Source organism: Scyliorhinus torazame, chromosome 19 (assembly GCF_047496885.1).
Source record: "Scyliorhinus torazame isolate Kashiwa2021f chromosome 19, sScyTor2.1, whole genome shotgun sequence".
NCBI classification, from domain to species: Eukaryota; Metazoa; Chordata; class Chondrichthyes; order Carcharhiniformes; family Scyliorhinidae; genus Scyliorhinus; species Scyliorhinus torazame.
In genome coordinates this window covers 56597748-56615892 of record NC_092725.1, presented here as the reverse complement: position 1 = coordinate 56615892, position 18145 = coordinate 56597748, and the positions used below count along the sequence as shown (strand labels likewise).

Below are 18145 nucleotides of genomic sequence, written 5' to 3'. Positions count from 1 at the left end.
TCACCACCCTGCCCCTCCCAGTCGAGGCTGCCCCTGATTGCCGCACTTTGCAGAGAATCTAACCTGTTTCCAAAAGCGGAGCCCTCTAACTCAGCACTTGTCTACAAGTCTTGCTTGTATCTGTGTATTTAACATGTATTCCACATGGCATTTCCTTGCCACTTCTTTTTGCCCTCATCTTCTGAAGGCTAAGACTCTTTTGGGAGGGGTGGGGAGGGCACTTTGGTCACCTATTGGCAGCACGTCTGCCCCTGTGCTATGAGGTTGCAAGTTCATGTCCCACTCCAGTGAGTCCGGCAAATAATCTAGGAGGTGACTCCAGCGAGGGAGCATTGCACCACGAGAGGTGTCTTTTGGTTAGGACGATAAACCGGGGATCTGTCTGCCTTTATCAAATCATAGAATCCCTACAGTTCAAAAGGAGGCCATTTGGCCCATTGAGTCTGCACCAACCCTTTGAAAGAACACCCTGCCTATACCCACTCCCCACAACCCCATCTAACATTTGGACACCAAATGGGCAATTTAGCATGGCCAATCCAACTAACTTGCACGTCTTTGGACTGTGGGAACACCCGGAGGAAACCCACACAGACTCGGGGAGAACATGCAAACTCCACCATGACAGTGACCCAAGTTCGGAATTGAACCCGGATCCCAGGCGCTGTGAGGCAGCAGTGCTAACCTCTGTACCAGCTTGCCCCCCATAAGTGGAATATATAGGTGGAAAGCACATGATTTCAAAGAAAAACAGGGGCATGATCTTCAGTCTCTCAGCCAATATCTACCACTCTACTAAAACAGATCATTTACCTTTGTGGAATCGTGCTGTGTACAAATTGACTTCATTACCACAGTGACTACACTTCAACAAAGTGTCCATGGCCCTTCGGCACTTTGACATGCCGTGAGGTCAATGAAGGCGCTACAGATATATCAGTCTTCCTTTCTCCTTTGGCATGCACACATGACAATAGTCCTCTAATACCTCTAATTCCTCTTCACAATATCTCTGACAATGCAGCAGCTCATACCGGCCTAGAACAGCGCCCAGCCAGCAGGCAGGCTTCAGCTAAAAGTTGTCAAGCAACATTTAAATTGCGTAAGAGTCAGGCAATGACCATTTCCAACAAGAAGAAAGGACAACCACCTCACCCCTGACCTTGAGAAGCACGGCCATTATTGAATCTCGCATGGTAGGCCATGACAAAATCTGACACAAGGGCTGTAACATTTCAAGGATGTGCAAGGGCAATTGGAAATTCGAAATAAATTCGGGGCGAGTCAGTGTTACCCACATCCCGTGAGAGACCAGCTGTGGCTACAAGAGTAGGAGAATCTCGCAGATCTTGACCCCTCACCTTCGACAAGCATTTAAGAGGCTGAACTGGAACATATAGCGATTTATCACTTGCCTCAATGAAGCCCAGCACAGAAAAATATACAGGAAGATCAAGAGTACCCAAGAGAAAACGGTGTGCTTGATTAACATCCTGGTCACGGAGCTCACCGACCCCAGTGTCTGCAGTGTGTACTATCTACTGGAAGCATTGTAACAACTCAGCAAGCTCATTTCTACCTCACCTTCCCAACCTAGCGGTCTCTACTACCAAGAAGGACAAGAGCCACCATCGACTCCAAGCCATGCACAACCCAGAATTCCCTTCCCATTCACTCCCACTGTACACAGTGCGAATGGAGCCAAACCCCTTCCTGGTCACTCCCTCGATACACAATCCCAATGGACCCAAACCCCTTTTCGTTCACTACCACTGTACACAATCCCAATGGATCAAAAACCCCAATGAATCAATCCCCTTCCAGTTCACTCCCACTGTACACAATCCTAATGGACCCTTACCCGTTCTTGTTCACTCCCACTGTGCACAATCCTAATGGACCCTAACCCGTTCTTGTTCACTCCCACTGTACACAATTCCAATGGACGCAAACCTGTTCCAGTTCACTCCCACTGTACACAATTCCAATGAACCCAAACCACTGTCTGATCCCACCATTCTTTCATCATTGCTGCTTCAACAACATAGTTCAAGAAAGTAGCCTCCCAGAGAAATTGAAGATTGACATTAAATAAGGTCTTGCCCACATCCCGAGTTTATCATCCAAGCTGACCCAGGATCTGAACCTGGCACCTTTTGACTCAAGTGAACTAGTGTGATTGACACTTCAACCTTTTAACGTGCAACTATTCATCAATTATTTCTCTTTCTATCCTGGTAGAGATATGTAGGGTGTAAATTTGAACTCTATAGAGTGCTGGTTGAGGCGAGAAAACCGACCTGTAGCTCTCCAGCCAACCTTTCTCTTCAGATGATCTGGTACTCTTGTGTACCAAACATCTGGGGGTGTGGCTTATGCCATCAGGCTGCCGGGGCGGAGCCTGATAGAGCTAGCAACACCAGCCCCACAGAAATCGGGGCACTGCTTTTAAAGGGCACCCTGATCTGTGTTAAAACACGGACACAGGGACATGGACACAGGTGACACCAACCCCCCAACCCGCACAAATGGGAGCAAGCACCAAGGCAAACCCCCACTCCCAACAAGCACTGGGGCAACCCATTCCCACAGATAAGGGCAGTGCAAAGGACCTGCCTGGGCATATCCCACTCAATAGAATTTACAGTGCAGAAGGAGGCCATTCAGCCCATCGAGTCTGCACCGGCCCTTGGAAAGAGCACCCCACCCAAGCCCATACCTCCACCCTACCCCGTAACCCAGTAACCTCACCCAACCTTTTTGGACACTCATGGCAATTTATCAATGCCAGTTGACCTAAAGTGCATATCTTTGGACTGTAGGAGGAAACCGGAGCACCCGGAGGAAACCCACACGGGGAGAACGTGCAGACTACGCACAGCCAGTGACCCAAGCTGGGAATCGAACCTGGGACCCTGGAGCTGTGAAGCAACTGTGCTAACCAGGATGCTACCATGCTGCCCTCTGCTAAACTTTGTGGCCCCAGCGGGCTCCTCTTTATTGCTTTGCATTTTTCAATACCCGTTGTAAACCGCGCCAATGTTCTTCAGAGAATTTACAGTGCAGAAGGAGTTGATTCGGCCCATCGAGTCTGCTCCAGCTCTTGGAAAGAGCACCTGACCCAAGGTCAACACCTCCACCCTATCCCCAGAACCCAGTAACCCTAACCAACACTAAGGGAAATTTTGGACACTAAGGGCAATTTTTCATGGCCAATCCACCTAACCTGCACATCTTTGGACTGTGGGAGGAAACCGGAGCACCCGGAGGAAACCCACGCACACACGGGGAGGATGTGCAGACTCCGCACAGACAGTAACCCAAGCCGGGATCGAACCAGGGATGTTGGGGAGTTCTTTATCTGGTGGGACGATGCGGGGATGATGTGGGGGCGATTGGGGGGGGGGTTATTCCTTTAACTAAATGTCAATTTAGGGCAGCACGGTAGCATTGTGAATAGCACAATTGCTTCACAGCTCCAGGGTCCCAGGTGATGCTGATAAGGGCGGAATATGCAACACAACCACAACATGGAACATACAGTGCAGGAGGCGGCCATTCGGCCCATCGAGTCTGCACCGACCCACCCAAGCCCTTACTTCCATCCTCTCCCCATACCCAATAACCCCAACTAACCTTTTTGGGCACTAAGGGCAATTGAGCATGGCTAATCCACCTAACCTGCACATCTTTGGACTGTGGGAGGAAACCGGAGCACCTGGAGGAAACCCACGCAGATACGGGGAGAACGTGCAGACTCCGTGATGCACGATCAATTGCACAAAGACTAAAGTTGGGTACAACTGTGGCTTTATTACAGTCAGATGTGTAGTCTCTTGCTGCAGTTTGCAAAATGGCAGGGCACTGGAGGTCATACATATTTATACAGTTCTCCCTGGGCGGAGCCAGCCGGCAGGAGCTACCGCGAAGCTGTAGTGCAGGTCCTACCTTACATCTCCTATTACAGTGGTTCACCACATTCACCCCCTGTTAAAAATGAGTCCGGCAGGTGTGACGTGAAACTATATACAATTAGTGCAATTATGTACAGTGGTAGGGAAAGAAAAGTCCATGTTGACGGTCTGGAGTCCATCAAAGGTTCAGTCGGTCCGGTGCTTTGGCGCTTCGTTGGGAGCGGCGCAATGGTGGCGGCGAAATCAGTGCTGGCGGTGGTGGAGGTGGCACCGATGGCGGTGGTGGCGGTGCAGATGCTGGCTAGTCATCGAGGAACTCCAGGAGCGTGCCAAAGTCCTCTTCGTCCTCTTGTACGGAAAAGGGGGGGGGTGGTCTGGTGGGGTCAATATTGGTGGCGCGGTGGGGGGGGGGGGGCGCATTGGTCGGGGGTGGTGTTGGGGTGGAACCTGACGGTGCCAGGTCCCTGAGTGAGACAGTATCTTGGCAGCCGTCGGGGAACTCAACGTAGGCATATTGAGGGTTGGCATGGAGCAGGTGAACCATGACCACCAAGGGGTCCGCCTTGTGGAGTCGGACATGCCTACGGAGAAGGACCGGTCCTGGAGCAGCGAGCCAAGTCGGGAGCGACACCCCGGATGTGGACATCCTGGGGAAGGTAAAAACACGTTCATGGGGTGTGTTATTAGTGGCGGTGCACAATAGTGACCGGATGGAGTGCAGAGCGTCAGGGAGGACTTCCTGCCAGCGAGAGGCTGGGAGGTTCCTGGACCGTAGGGCCAGCTGGACAGCCCTCCAAACCGTCACATTCTCCCGTCTACTTGCCCGTTTCCCCGGGGGTTATAGCTGGTCGTCCTGCTGGAGGCTATACCCCTGCTGAGCAGGAACTGACGCAGCTCATCACTCATGAATGAGTATCCCCTGTCACTGTGGATGTAGGCGGGGAAACCGAACAGAGCGAAGATGGTGCTGAGGGCCTTGATGACATGGCAGACGTCATATCGTGGCATGGGATGGCGAAGGGGAATCTGGAGTACTCATCGACCACACTGAGAATGTACGTGTTACGGTCGGTGGAGGGGAGGGGCCCTTTGAAATCCATGCTGAGGCGTTCAAAGGGGCAGGAAGCCTTCACCAGGCGCTCACCGTCCGGTAGAAGTGCGGCTTGCACTCCGCACAGACCCGGCAGTCCCTGGTGACTGTCCTTACTTCCTCGACGGAGTAGGGCAGATTGCGAGCTTTGACCAGATGGTACAATCGAGTGACCCCCGGGTGACAAAGGCTGTCGTGTAGGGCCCGGAGTTGGTCCACTTGTGCGCTGGCACATGTACCTCGGGAGAGGGCGTCTGGGGGCTCGTTGAGTTTACCGGGGCGATACAAGATCTCGTATTTATAGGTGGAGAGCTTGATTCTCCGCCACAAGATTGTATCATTTTTGATCTTGCCCCGCTGTGTGTTATTGAACATGAAGGCTACCGACCGTTGGTCCGTACGGAGAGTGAATCTCTTACCGGCCAGGTAATGCCTCCAATGCCGCACAGCTTCAACGATAGCTTGGGCCTCCTTCTCGACGGATGAGTGTCGAATTTCAGAGGCATGAAGAGTGCGGCAAAAGAATGCCACGGGTCTGCCTGCCTGGTTTAGAGTGGCGGCAAGGGCGACGTCTGAAGCGTCGCTTTCTACTTGGAAAGGCAGTGACTCGTCCATTGCGCGCTTCCCGGCCTTGGCGATGTCTGCTCTGATGCGGGTGAAAGCATGTTGTGCCTCGGCCGCGAGGGGGAATTGGGTGGACTGAATGAGTGGGCGGGCCTTGTCCGCATAGTTTGGGACTCACTGAGCGAAGTAGGAAAAGAACCCCAGGCAGCGTTTGAGGGCCTTGGGGCAGTGGGGGAGGGGAAGTTCCATGAGGGGGCGCATGCGCTCGGGGTCGATCCGAGAAGTCCGTTTTGGACTACATAGCCCAAAATGGCTAACCGGGTCGTGCTGAACACAAACTTCTCTTTGTTGTAGGTCAGGTTGAGAAGAGTGGCAGTGCGGAGGAATTTATCGAGGTTGGCATCGTGGTTCTGCTGGTCATGGCCGCTGATGGTGACATTATCTAAGTACGGAAAGGTGGCCCGCAAACCGTATTGGTCAACCATTCGGTCCATCTCTCTTTGGAAGACCGAGACCCCATTTGTGACACCGAAAGAGACCCTAAGGAAGTGGTAGAGGTGACCGTCTGCCTCGAAGGCTGTGTATGGCCGGTCAAACTTCTGGATGGGGAGCTGGTGGTAGGCAGATTTCAGGTCAATTGTTGAGAAGACCCGGTACTGTGCAATCTGATTGACCATATCAAATATGCGTGTGAGGGGGTACGCATCGAGCTGCGTGTACCGATTGATGGTCTGGCTGTAGTCCACGACCATCCTGTGTTTCTCCCCAGTTTTAACCACTACCACTTGGGCTCTCCAGGGGCCGTTGCTGGCCTCGATAATACCCTCCTTCAGCAGCCGCTGGACTTCGGACCTGATGAAGGTCTTGTCCTGGGTGTTGTACCGTCTGCTCCTAGTGGCAACGGTCTTGCAATCCACAGTTAGATTGGCAAAAAGGGAGGGGGGATCGACCTTGAGGGTACCGAGGCCGCAAACGGTAAGGGGGGGGTAAGGGTATCTTTACGCAAAGAGTAGTGAGGCCGTGGAATGCCCTACCTGCTACAGTAGTGAACTCGCCAACAATGAGGGCATTTAAAAGTTTATTGGATAAACATATGGATGATAATGGCATAGTGTAGGTTAGATGGCTTTTGTTTTGGTGCAACATCGTGGGCCGAAGGGCCTGTACTGCGCTGTATTGTTCTATGTTCTATGTTCTAAGGGCCCGCCGAATTTGAGGGTGAGGCTCTGGAGGTTGCACTGGAAGTCCAGGCCCAACAGGAGTGCAATGCAGAGGCATAGAGGCGGAAGTTATTAAATTCTATGCCCTGTGAGGGTGATTGTACAAAAGCCTCGGATCGGGACGGAGTGGGATCCGGAGGCGAGGGAGATCCTTTGATTGGCAGGGTGGACCGCGAGGGAGCAGCGCCTTACCGTATCTGGGTGAACGAAGCTTTCGGTGGTCCCGGAGTCCAGCAGGCACGAGGTCGCGTGGCCGTTGATTTTAACAGTCGTCGACGCAGTGGCCAGGTTGCGGGCGAGATTGGTCCAGCGTCATCGAAGCGAGCTGCAGGTAGCCATCGGATGCTTCGGGTGACGAGTGTGCGCGGTTCCGATGTCGGGATGTCCGGAGACCCTGTGGGAGACAAGATGGCAGCGCCCATGGTGCACATTGCGGGGTCGGCACAAGATGGCGGCGCCCATGGGCGCACGTGGCCGAAGGGGAACAAGATGGCGGCGCTCATTGGTCGCACATAGACCTGGGGGGAGAGGATGGCGGCTCCCATTGTGCATCTGGTCTGGGGGAGGGGGCGATGCCCGGCGCGATCGCAGCGACTGCATGGGCCTGGCACACAGCCGTGAAGTGGCCCTTTTTACTGCAGGCTTTACAAACGGCAGTGCGGGCTGGGCAGTGTTGGCGGGGGTGCTTCTGCTGACCGCAGAAGTAGCAGCGGGGACCCCCGGGGTGCGCGGATCGGCATGCGGCACAAGCGTATTGCGAAGGCAGGGCCCCGGCTGAGGAGGTCGTCGGCGGGATCCAGGAGGGCTGGAAGCAGTAGAAGGGTGGGCAGCACAGCGGGAGAGGTACGATTGTACATTACGGGATGCGACCATCATGGAGAGCGCCAAGGCTTTCATCTCCGCCAGTTCGAGCGTGGCCCCTTCCAGCAATCGTTCTCGGATGCGGTCCGACGCAATCCCCGTCACGAAGGCATCACGCATGAGATTAGAGTGTGCGGCGGCCGTGATGGCCTGACAGTCACAGTCCCGGACGAGCGGAATTAGGGCGCGCCAGAAGTCTTCGATGGACTCACCAGGTAGTTGCAAGCGGGTGGCAAGTACATGCCTGGCGAAGAGTGTGTTCGTCTTCTGCGCCTAGTGTTCTGTGAGGAGTTCCATTGCTTTTGTGTAATTTATGGCGTCTTGGATCAACAGGAACACGCTAGAGCTCAGTCTTGGGTACAGGACATTTATCTTCTGAGCCTCTGTTGGCGCGGGGTCTGCCGCGTTGATGTAGGCCTCAAAACATGCTAGCCAGTGAGTAAAGTCTTTCCTGGCGTCGGGCGAGTGCGGATCTAGCTGCAGGCGATCGGGCTTAATTCTGATATCCATTCTGTGGAAAATCTGACTGTAATAAATTGATGCACGATCAATTGCACAAAGACTAAAGTTGGGTACAACTGTGGCTTTATTACAGTCAGATGTGTGGCCTCCTGCTGCAGCTGGCGAAATGGCAGGGCACTGGAGGTCATGCATATTTATACCATTCTCCGTGGGCGGAGCCAGCCGGCAGGAGCTACCGGCGAACTTGTAGTGCAGGTCCTACCTTACATCTCCTATTACAGTGGTTCACCACACTCCGCACAGACAGTGACCCAGCAGGGAATCGAACCTGGGACCCTGGCACTGTGAAGCCACAGTGCGAGCCACGTGTGCTACCGTGCTGCCCAGGCATAATTTGTCTGCAACATTTTACTGTTAATTAAAAGAAAGAAATGCTAAATCCTGGAATGTAAAGGATCACACTGGGCGTTCCCAACTCCCAAAGTAAACTAATAAAAAAGGTTCGATTCCGGCCTTGGGTGTCTGTCAGTGTGGAGTTTGCACCATCAGTCTGTGTTTGCCTGGCCTTCCTCCGGGTGCTTCGGTTTCCTCCCACAGTCCAAAGATGCGTAGGTTAAGTGGACCTGCCATGCTAAATTTGCACCCTAGTGTCCAGGATGTGCAGGTTAGGTTACCGGGTTGCGGAGTGGACGGGGGAGTGAACCTGGGTAGGGTGTTCTTTCGGAGGGATGGTGAAGACTCAATGGGTCGAATTACCTCCTTCTACATTGTAGGGATTCGATGACAAAGCGTCCCGACTTCAACCTGCTGTGAATTGTCCTCAAGTTGGGATTGGGTCACTAGAATTGAATTAAGCACACACTTGTGGCACCAAATGAGGAGTAGCTAACCAGAGATTTCAAGCTGATAGCTATCCAATGACACTTGCTAGAAAGTGGGCGAAGAGAGTTATTTGGAACGATTGTGAACATCTGCAGTGTCAAATAGCCAATAGGTGCGGTTTAGACTCAGTCAAGATTGATGCCTACATGAGGAACCTGAAACATGTGGTGCTGACAGATGTACTGCAGCAAGATGTTAGTGGCTTCAGGCAAGGAAGTGACCAAAATGCAAAGAGAAGAATTCCCAACTATTGTAGGGACAGTGCACTGGGCCTTCAGGCCTGCCTATATTCCAATATTGTGCCTGCTGAATGAAATAGCACAAGATTAGCCAAGTGTCACCAGCCACTCGAAGGACCTTCCACCGTTTACATACTCAAGTCATAAATGAACTCCAATCTTTCACGTTCGGGCTTGCGTTTGTGGAATGTGTTTGTGTCGGACAAAACCTATTCACAGACTGTAAACAAAAATCATTCTTCCAGAAAACTAAGCTTCCTTTCAGGCCTTCTCCCCGGCACAAATCTCCACCAGATGAAAGATAAACACAAGTCCACGAAAAAATAAAAAGGACTTCACACAGATGGGACTTTGTTTGATTTGAACGGGTCCTGAAGTGTTGCAGGATTTCATCACTTGTTTTTTGGAAATATTTTTATTATAATTTTTAACAATATTTATACAAAGCATACAATAACACATAATAACAGCTAAACAGTAAGACCCCACCACTTTCCCCTACCACAATATAACCTCACCACTAAAACCCCACACCCACCCTATCGCCCTCCCAACAGTGAACAGTGACCAACTCTTGTGGGCAGCATGGTGGCACAGTGGTTAGCACTGCTGCCTCATGACGCCAAGGTCCCAGGTTCGATCCCGGCTCTGGGTCACTGACCGTGTGGAGTTTGCACATTCTCCCTGTGTTTGCATGGGTTTCGCCCCCACAATCCAAAGATGTGCAGGCTAGGTGGATTGGCCACACTAAATTGCCCCTTAATTAGAAAAAATGAATTGGGCACTCTAAATTTATTTAAAAAAAACAGTGACCCACACTTTAAAGTACATTATAAACGGCTGCCATGTATGGTAAAACCCTTCCACCAACCCTCTCACGGTAAACTTGACCTTCTCGTGGTGCAAAAAGTCCATCAAGTCATCCAGCCACACCGAGGTGTTGGCGGTGTAAGTCGACCTTCAGCCCAAGACAATCCACCCGTCTTCTTGACACAAGTGAGACAAAGGTCAGGACATCTGCCCCCCACCTCCGTCCGGCGTTCCAGTACATCCGAAACCCCCAAAATAACCACCAGTGGGCAAGACTCCAACCCAATGCCCAGGATTGCCGACATAACATCAAAAAAGGACCTCCAGAAGCCCATCAGCTTTGAGCACGATCAGAACATGCGCGGGTGATACGTCGGCCCCCACGAACACCGCTCACATCGATCCTCCAACCCATCGAAAAACTGACTCATTCTAGCCTTCATAAGGTGTGCTCAAAACGTTACTTTTAGCTGAATGAGACTCAGTCCCACACAGGACAAGGTCGCATTCACCCTCCTCAGTGCCTCACTACAAACCTCCTTCTAGATGGGCCCCAGCTCCTCTGCCCACTTTGCCTTCACACCCTTATCCGAGCACGTCTCCTCCCCTCCACCTTGGGCAGGAACACCGGGAGGCACTGAAACAAAAATAAAAATCTCCGCAATACATTCATCTCATCCGATTGCACTCGGTCAACCAGGGATAGTGGGAGACCGTCCCACCTTCGCAGATCTGCCTTAACCTTCCCTACAAGATTTGTGTAGTTCAACCCCCGGAATTTACCCCAGTCCCTTGCTATCTGGACCCCCAAATACTGAAAAGGACTTCCTGCTATCCGGAAAGGCAACCCCCAAGCCCTCAGGATTCCATCAATGCTCTTAGGTCAAGTGAAAATAGTGACTGACAAGCCTGGGGAAGAGGGAACTTGCACCAAATGACTCAACAGCACCTAATGCTTTAATCAGTGGTCTAGCTGAGGACCACCAGGACTGTTTCTGCCCTCTAGTTTGGCTTTAGTCTCTGGGAATTCAAGGATAATGTCCAGGACACTGTTGCAAGCAATCTTGGAGAAGAACCCTTCAGACAACATGACATTATTTAATTTCCTTTGAACCATCTTGCTTTTTAGTTCTAAAAATATTAGAGATGGGACAAAAACCATTCACAGGAAAGAATCGTCCAGTTGGATAACATAAAGGGTGGAATTCTTCGGTCTCCGATGCTGAAATATCCTTTGGCAATCGTCAGGAGAATCCACAATGGCGGCAAAATCGGGGACGGCACCGCTTTTGCGATGCTCCGCCCCCTCCAAAATAGTGTACTCTAGGAGTACGCTGCATGCCCTATGGACGGCCTCAGAACATTATGAGACCCTCCGCCCCCGATGCGCCAAGTTTCTGACGGCGTGGATCATTCATGCTATTTTGTTTCGGGAAGTCGTGTGGGTGCTGCGGACTGAGTCCAGCTCCGCCACAGTCGGGGAGAACCGATCTGCGGGCAGCGGGGGCTGGGGGCACTGGCAGGGGGGTGGGGGGGGGAGAAAGAGTCCGGGGATGGCGAGTCTGTCCAAAGGGGGGCGCTATTTTGCAGGCCGGGTCCGCGCACAGCTGGCGCCATGTTGCACGGCGCAGCCGCTTCAGGCCGCCGCTGTGTGCCTGCGTGGCCACGGACCAGGCAATTCTCCGGCCGTATCCGCAGCTAGAGCCAGGGGCTAGCCCTCTACCAAATGGGGGATCGGTGGCCGTTCTGCACCGTTTCTGCACCCATACCGGCATCAGCACTTAGTCTCAGAATCGGAGAATCCAGCCCAGCTTGGGTAGGCCTTAAGTGATCAATGGAGAAGCGTGGGAGGGAGCAGGGCCTTTGGAGGCAGGAGGTCACATGTTAAAACCTCCAGTAACAGATTTGACCAAAATTGGCAACCCGACCTCACAATATAACCATGACGGAAATAAACACAGAAATATCAGGGCACACCAGCCATTTTGTGCGTTTTTTTTTAAATGCACTGACTCACTAACGGAGTCCAAAATTCTGGTCATATGCTGAAGGGGTGTGAATGAGATCATTAACAGGCCTTAGCTGTTCCTCTTCCCATTCTGACAGACTCCAAAGTCACACCATCTTCCCATGGGTATTGACTACTTCGCCCAGAAGCCTGTGTCGCTGGGGTTCAGTTACCTTCTTGACAGCATTAGCATTCAGGTCGACAGACTTACATTAAGATGAGGACCACACAAAGATTTCTGTCTCCAATTCTATCGCTTCACCATCTATACCAGTGATCACCCTCCCATGAGAGTCATGGTTCTTCACAAATGCTGAGGATATGGCCCTGCTTTTCCAGGCCAAGGAACTCCAGGACGTTGAGGAAACACTCACTAAAGATCTATGTTTTCTGGAAGCTCGCTTCAGAAAATGGGGGCTTCAAACAAACACAGCCGAAGCTGGCGGTTCAGCTTGCCACCTTGCAGTAGCGAGCCCCTTTAAGAGGGCAAGGTTTCGGGGGTCATGTGACCCGGTCGGCCAATCGGCCCGGAGAGCACGAATCCTGGAGCCGAGCGCATTTTCCCAGCCAATCTGGGGACTGGAGTTGAAGTAGTCAGTAGCACATTTCTTATACTCTGCACAAGGTTTATTCCTTACAATAAATAGTTTGTTTAGTTATTTCGCCCATCCTGGAATTATTATACACCTAAACAACTCAAAGGCCAGGGATGGACTTGCAGTCAATTTCTGTGGCCGACGGTTCACTCATGTTGGAGAATATGATCCTATCACGTCACACTTCTCTACTCCCACTTATTTTTACAGAAGTCAACAATACAATACAAATTGAGAAATCCGGTCATGACTCCATAGAAATTTAATTATAACTGTCGGTGTCTGCATACAGCTTGTGAAGGCATGTCAAGAATTCCCCAATTATTTACAGGTCTTATTACAGAGACCTTTGGGATGAATTTTCTCTTCCTCTTGCTGAATTCAAATAGCTTTCCAACGAAAGCTGATAACAATTGTACAGAGACAGGCATGACACTGCCCTGCACGAATATTTCTAAAAGGATTCGCAAATGCACCAAGTGGTCTTCTCAGCCCCTATTCATCACTGGGGTGAGGAGCAGACATGGGTGTAGGTCTGGCTGGGGAAAGCAAAATTACCATACTGAGCAGAACAGCTTCGCAGAGTGGGCAACAGGGTCTGAGCACGTTCAAGAACACGGGAAGTAGAAGCACGATTGGACCGGATGGTCCGTCGAGCCCATTGCGGCACTCAATACAATCATGGCTGACCTTAGGCTTAAGATCCCATTTTCCCACCTGCTCCCCACATCCCTTATTTCAACGAGAAATGAAAAGTCGGTCTACCACAGCCTTAAATGTGTTCAAGAATGGAATCACAGAATTGTACTTCAATCCCCTGTCAATACAGGCCATCATGCTATTTGTCTTCCTAATTGCTTTCTGTATCTGTATATTAACCTTCTTTGAACAAGTCTCTTTGAACATCAACATTTACCAGTTCCATTCCTTTTCTTAAAAATCTGCTTTTCGATTCTTACGACCAATGTGAATAAATTCACACTCCCCTGCATTATACTCCATCGGCCATCTTGTTTTCCGCTCCCTTAACTCTGATGAGAGGAGGGTGGAGAGCGGGAAGTTTGGTGCTGAGGCCATGACTTTACTCTGTAAAATTAAAGCGTTAGAGATTGTGGGTAGGGTCTTGAGATGGATAGAAAGCTGGTTAGCAAGCAGGAAGCAAATCGTTGGAATAAATGTGTCTTTTTCCGATTGGCAGGCAATGACTAGTGGGGTACCGCAGGGATCTATGCTAGGACCCAAACTTATATCAGTGATTTGGACGAGGGAACTAAATGTATTATCTACAAATTTGCAGATGATACAAAGTTATGGGAGGGTGAGATGTGGGGAGGCTGCAAAGATGCTTCAGTGGGATTTGGACGGGCTGACTGAGTGGGCATATGTATGGCAGATTCAGTATAATGTGAATAAATGTGAAGTTTCCACTTCAGTTGCAAAAATTGGAAGGTAGATTATCATTTAAATCGGTGTAAATTGAGAGAGGTGGATACTCAAAGAGGCCTTGGTGTCCTCGTGCATTATTCCCTGAGTAAGCGTGTAGGTACAGCAGGCAGTAAAGAAGGCAAATGGTATATTGGCCTTCATAGCGAGAGGATTTGAGTAGAGGAATAGGGATATTTTACTGTAATTGTATCGGGCATTGGCGAGGCAGCACCTGGAGTATTGTGCGCAGTTCTGGTGTCTTCATCTAAGGAAGGATGGTGTTGCTGTCGAGGGAGTGCAGCGAAGGATTACCAGGCTGATTCCTGGGATGGCGGGACTGTCATATGAGGAGAGACTAAGTCGGTTAGGATTATATTAATTGGAGTTTAGAAGAATGAGAGGGGATGTCATAGAAATTCACAAAATTCTAATAGGATTAGACAGGGTAGATTCAGAAAGAATGTTCCTGATGGCGGGGGAGTCTAGAACTAAGGGGCATAGTTTGAGGATAAGGGATAAACCTTTTAGGACTGAGGTGAGAAGTTTCTTCGTGCAGAGAGTGGTGAATCTGTGGAATTCACTACCACAGGAAGTAGTTGAGGCCAAAGCATTGTGTAATTGCAAGAGGGAATTCGATGTAGCTCTTGGGGCTAAAAGGATCAAGGGATATGGGAGGGAAGGCAAGATCAGGGTATTGAACTTGATGATCAGCCATGATCAGAATGAATGGTGGAGCAGGCTCAAAGGGCCGAATGGCCTCCTCCTGCTTCTATTTTCTATATATCTATGCATGAGGATATGGACTCAATGTAACCTAACAGCATGAAAGAGGGAGATATGGGCAGCGTAAGGAAAGAGGCCTGATATTAGAAATAGGTATCTGAAGGGGCGATCCAGAATTTGGCTGGACAACTGGTTTGTGATACAGAGCGAGGCCAGCAGCGTAGGTTCAATTCCCGTAGTGGCTGAGGTTATTCATGAAGGCCCCGTCTTCTCATCCTTGCCCCTTTGCCTGAGGTGTGGTGATCCTAAGGTTATGTCACCAACAGTTAGCTTTCCCCCTCAAAGGGGAAAGCAGCCGATGGCCACCTGGGACTATGGAGACTTTACCTGACTAGGAGTGGGAAGGCATGTTCCACATCTTGCCCAGTTTGGCTTGAAATTTGGAGGGGCTGTGTTCCGAGTGCGCCTGGCAATGAAGATGCTGGACTTCCAATTGGTCCCGGAAGGGTAAAAATATTTATCCTTCATTTCGGTTTTCTCCATTATGGTTGTTTCATTTGACAGTCGTGCCCTAAATAAGATAATTCCACATGGTTCCAAACACCAGTCCACCCACTCAAAAGTACAAGTGAAGACAATCAGTTCCTTTCTTCTTAGTTGGTCTCCAGAGGTAATGCTCAGATGGAAACTACAGTCCAAATCATGGTTGCGATGTTTGGCTGCTGGCCTGTATCTTTAATGCTCCTTCATGATGCAAATTGGCACATCCAGTAATCAAAGCCACTTAGAAACTGCAAAAGTCAAGCAAGAGGATTTCAGGCTTCAGGCCAATATATGACTGAACAACTGATTACAGTACACAGTTATATCAAGTTCCATTTTTATTATGTGTGTTATGGGCTAGGGTTTAGAGAATCCCAAAGTGTATCATGGAGTTCACCAGGCCCACAACTTTTAATAGATTGTGGAATGGGGAGCACACGGCCCACTCTACAGGTGTGGTACAGCAGAAAAGGACAAGTATTTTTAAAAACAAAACAATGTTTATTCTATGAACGCAAGTTAACCTTTTTTAAAAACAAACAGTGAACATCTAAGCAACCATTAATTCAACTACAACCCCAAAGACTACAACACTAAGTAACCCTGTAAGCTGTCCTTTTAACATCCAAAAGACTTAACAAACCTTCAAACAGGAGCACATTAGGTTTACATTCAATACTGAGACCTTTTACAATTCTGGGTTCACCAAGTGATCCATAGATAGTCTTTGGATGGCAGAGATCAACAGTACAGCTCTACTTCAGATGCAGCTCACTGAAAAACACAGACACACCCAAGCTTTTCTCAAACTGAAACTAAAAAGCAGAAGGAGAGCTCAGCTCCACCCACACTCTGACATCACTCCAGTAACATGGGTAGCTCCATTTCTTAACGGTACATTTCTTAAACAACCATTTCTTAAAGGTACTCTCACATGACATGTGGTACAGTGGGATTTTTGACAATATTTTAGAGATTATATTCTGACTTGGCCTATTATTCCATGAAAACTGCATATAACTGTCCTGCACGACTGCATATAGAATGGAACATTTTTATCACAATTTTCATCTCCGCGACTTAACCAGAAATGCTTCCCAACCAGCGAATTACTATTTTATTTCTTGAACTATGGTCACTATTGCTACAAAGGGAAATGTGGCAGCGAATGTGCCTCCAGCAAGGTCCTAAAATCAGCAATAAGATTAACGGCCAATTTGTTTGGGGGCTTTGGTTGAGGGATGTGTATTTGGCAAGAGGCCTCCCCTGTTCTTTGAATAGAGTGGTGGGATCCGTTGCATTCTCCCGATTCGGCAGGCAAAGGCTTAATTTAACAGCACAGCTGGCATGAGGTGCTTTCCACAGTGCGGTACTCATCCTTATATGATCAAACCCTCAAACAAGCTTGAACACAGCGCCATCTAACACAGAGTTAAGACTAACTCTCCCCCCTCTCCACTCCTCAAATATAATTTCTCAGTTCATCCTTCCGCCTTTGTTGAATAGAAGTGCAACATTCACTGCCCTCTGGTCCTTTGGCACAATTTTCTTGTTTCCAAAGATTGTCGCAAAACTACAGTTAATGCCTCTGCTGTCTCTTCCCCAGCCTCCTTCAGTAGTCTGGTTCATGCCAGCTGAATGTGGTGGCATTTCTAATCGAGCCTCTTCCTCGGGGTTGTGGTTCGCAATCCCAGCAGTGACTAGCAAACGATACATCAGAAAAGGTTCAAGGTGCTCAGACACCAGCCATCAGTACAAATGCAAAGCAATATTTCAAAATAAAGCTCATGTCTTCTGCCATGCATCTGAAGCTAATGAGCACTTTTCATTCTGCATAATTCATTGATCGAACAACAATTAACATTTTAATGAAAGGTCAACGAGCTTGAACATTAACTGTGTTGCCCCCTTCACAGTTGCTGCCAGACCTACTGAATGTTTTCAGCATTTTCTGTTTTTATTTCAGATTTATTTTCAAACATTGAGGCCATTTTGGTCCTGAGCTTCTGTCTGCTTCACTTTTGAGCTTTAAGTTCTTAACACATGAAGAAAACTAGTCTGTGCTTTAACTGATCTGAGCATTGATTACAAGTGGCTTAAAGGGACACACCTAAACCTGAAGGGAGGGGCAAGCAGAATGCCACATTGGCCAGGATTCGCCAACCTCATCCATTGCTGCCCCAATGCAAGCGAGGACAGAGAATCTGGCATCCCAGCCAAAACTCCATTCACTTTCAGCAGGATTCGCTGTGAGCGAGGTCGCAGAATCACAGCCATCGAGTGTTTTAATAATAGGTGCTGCCCAGAATGAAAAATTAATAAAAATGCAAAGCTGCGGATGACAAAAGCTGCCAAACAAAGACGCCAGCAGGCGACTTGGCTTGTCCACTTTCACCAATGTTTATTTGCAACTCGTTACAAAGAGGATACAATTCATTCACTCTCCTCTCTTCACTGTCTGTGCAGTACCTACCTACCTAACCTCTTACTTACCGAAACCTGCAGCTGCTGGTTTTTGTCTTGTTGGCTGACTTTCCCATCAGCCTTTGCCGTTCGCCATTTTGAATCGGGAGTTGGCCAATTTAAGTGGCTACACCTTCTGCAACAATTCAAATGCCATTAACATTGGGACAGTGCAGTGGTTTAGTGGGCCCCAGGCTGCTGTTACTTTGGCAAACATGGGGATCAACTTGCCCAGAGCAATGTCCCAAAAGTAGCAGTGGAATGAACAACCAGACCATTTAATTTTGGTGATGTTTGTGGAGTGGAAAACGTTGGCCAGGATACGAAGATAACTCCTTCCACGTC

General features: G+C 49.5%; 1 protein-coding gene across 22 annotated transcripts in view; it reads right to left on the bottom strand.

Moving 5' to 3' along the window:
* nrcama (neuronal cell adhesion molecule a) overlaps positions 1-18145 on the bottom strand; it is a 529817-nt gene that overhangs the window by 171408 nt on the left and 340264 nt on the right. The window lies entirely within an intron of this gene.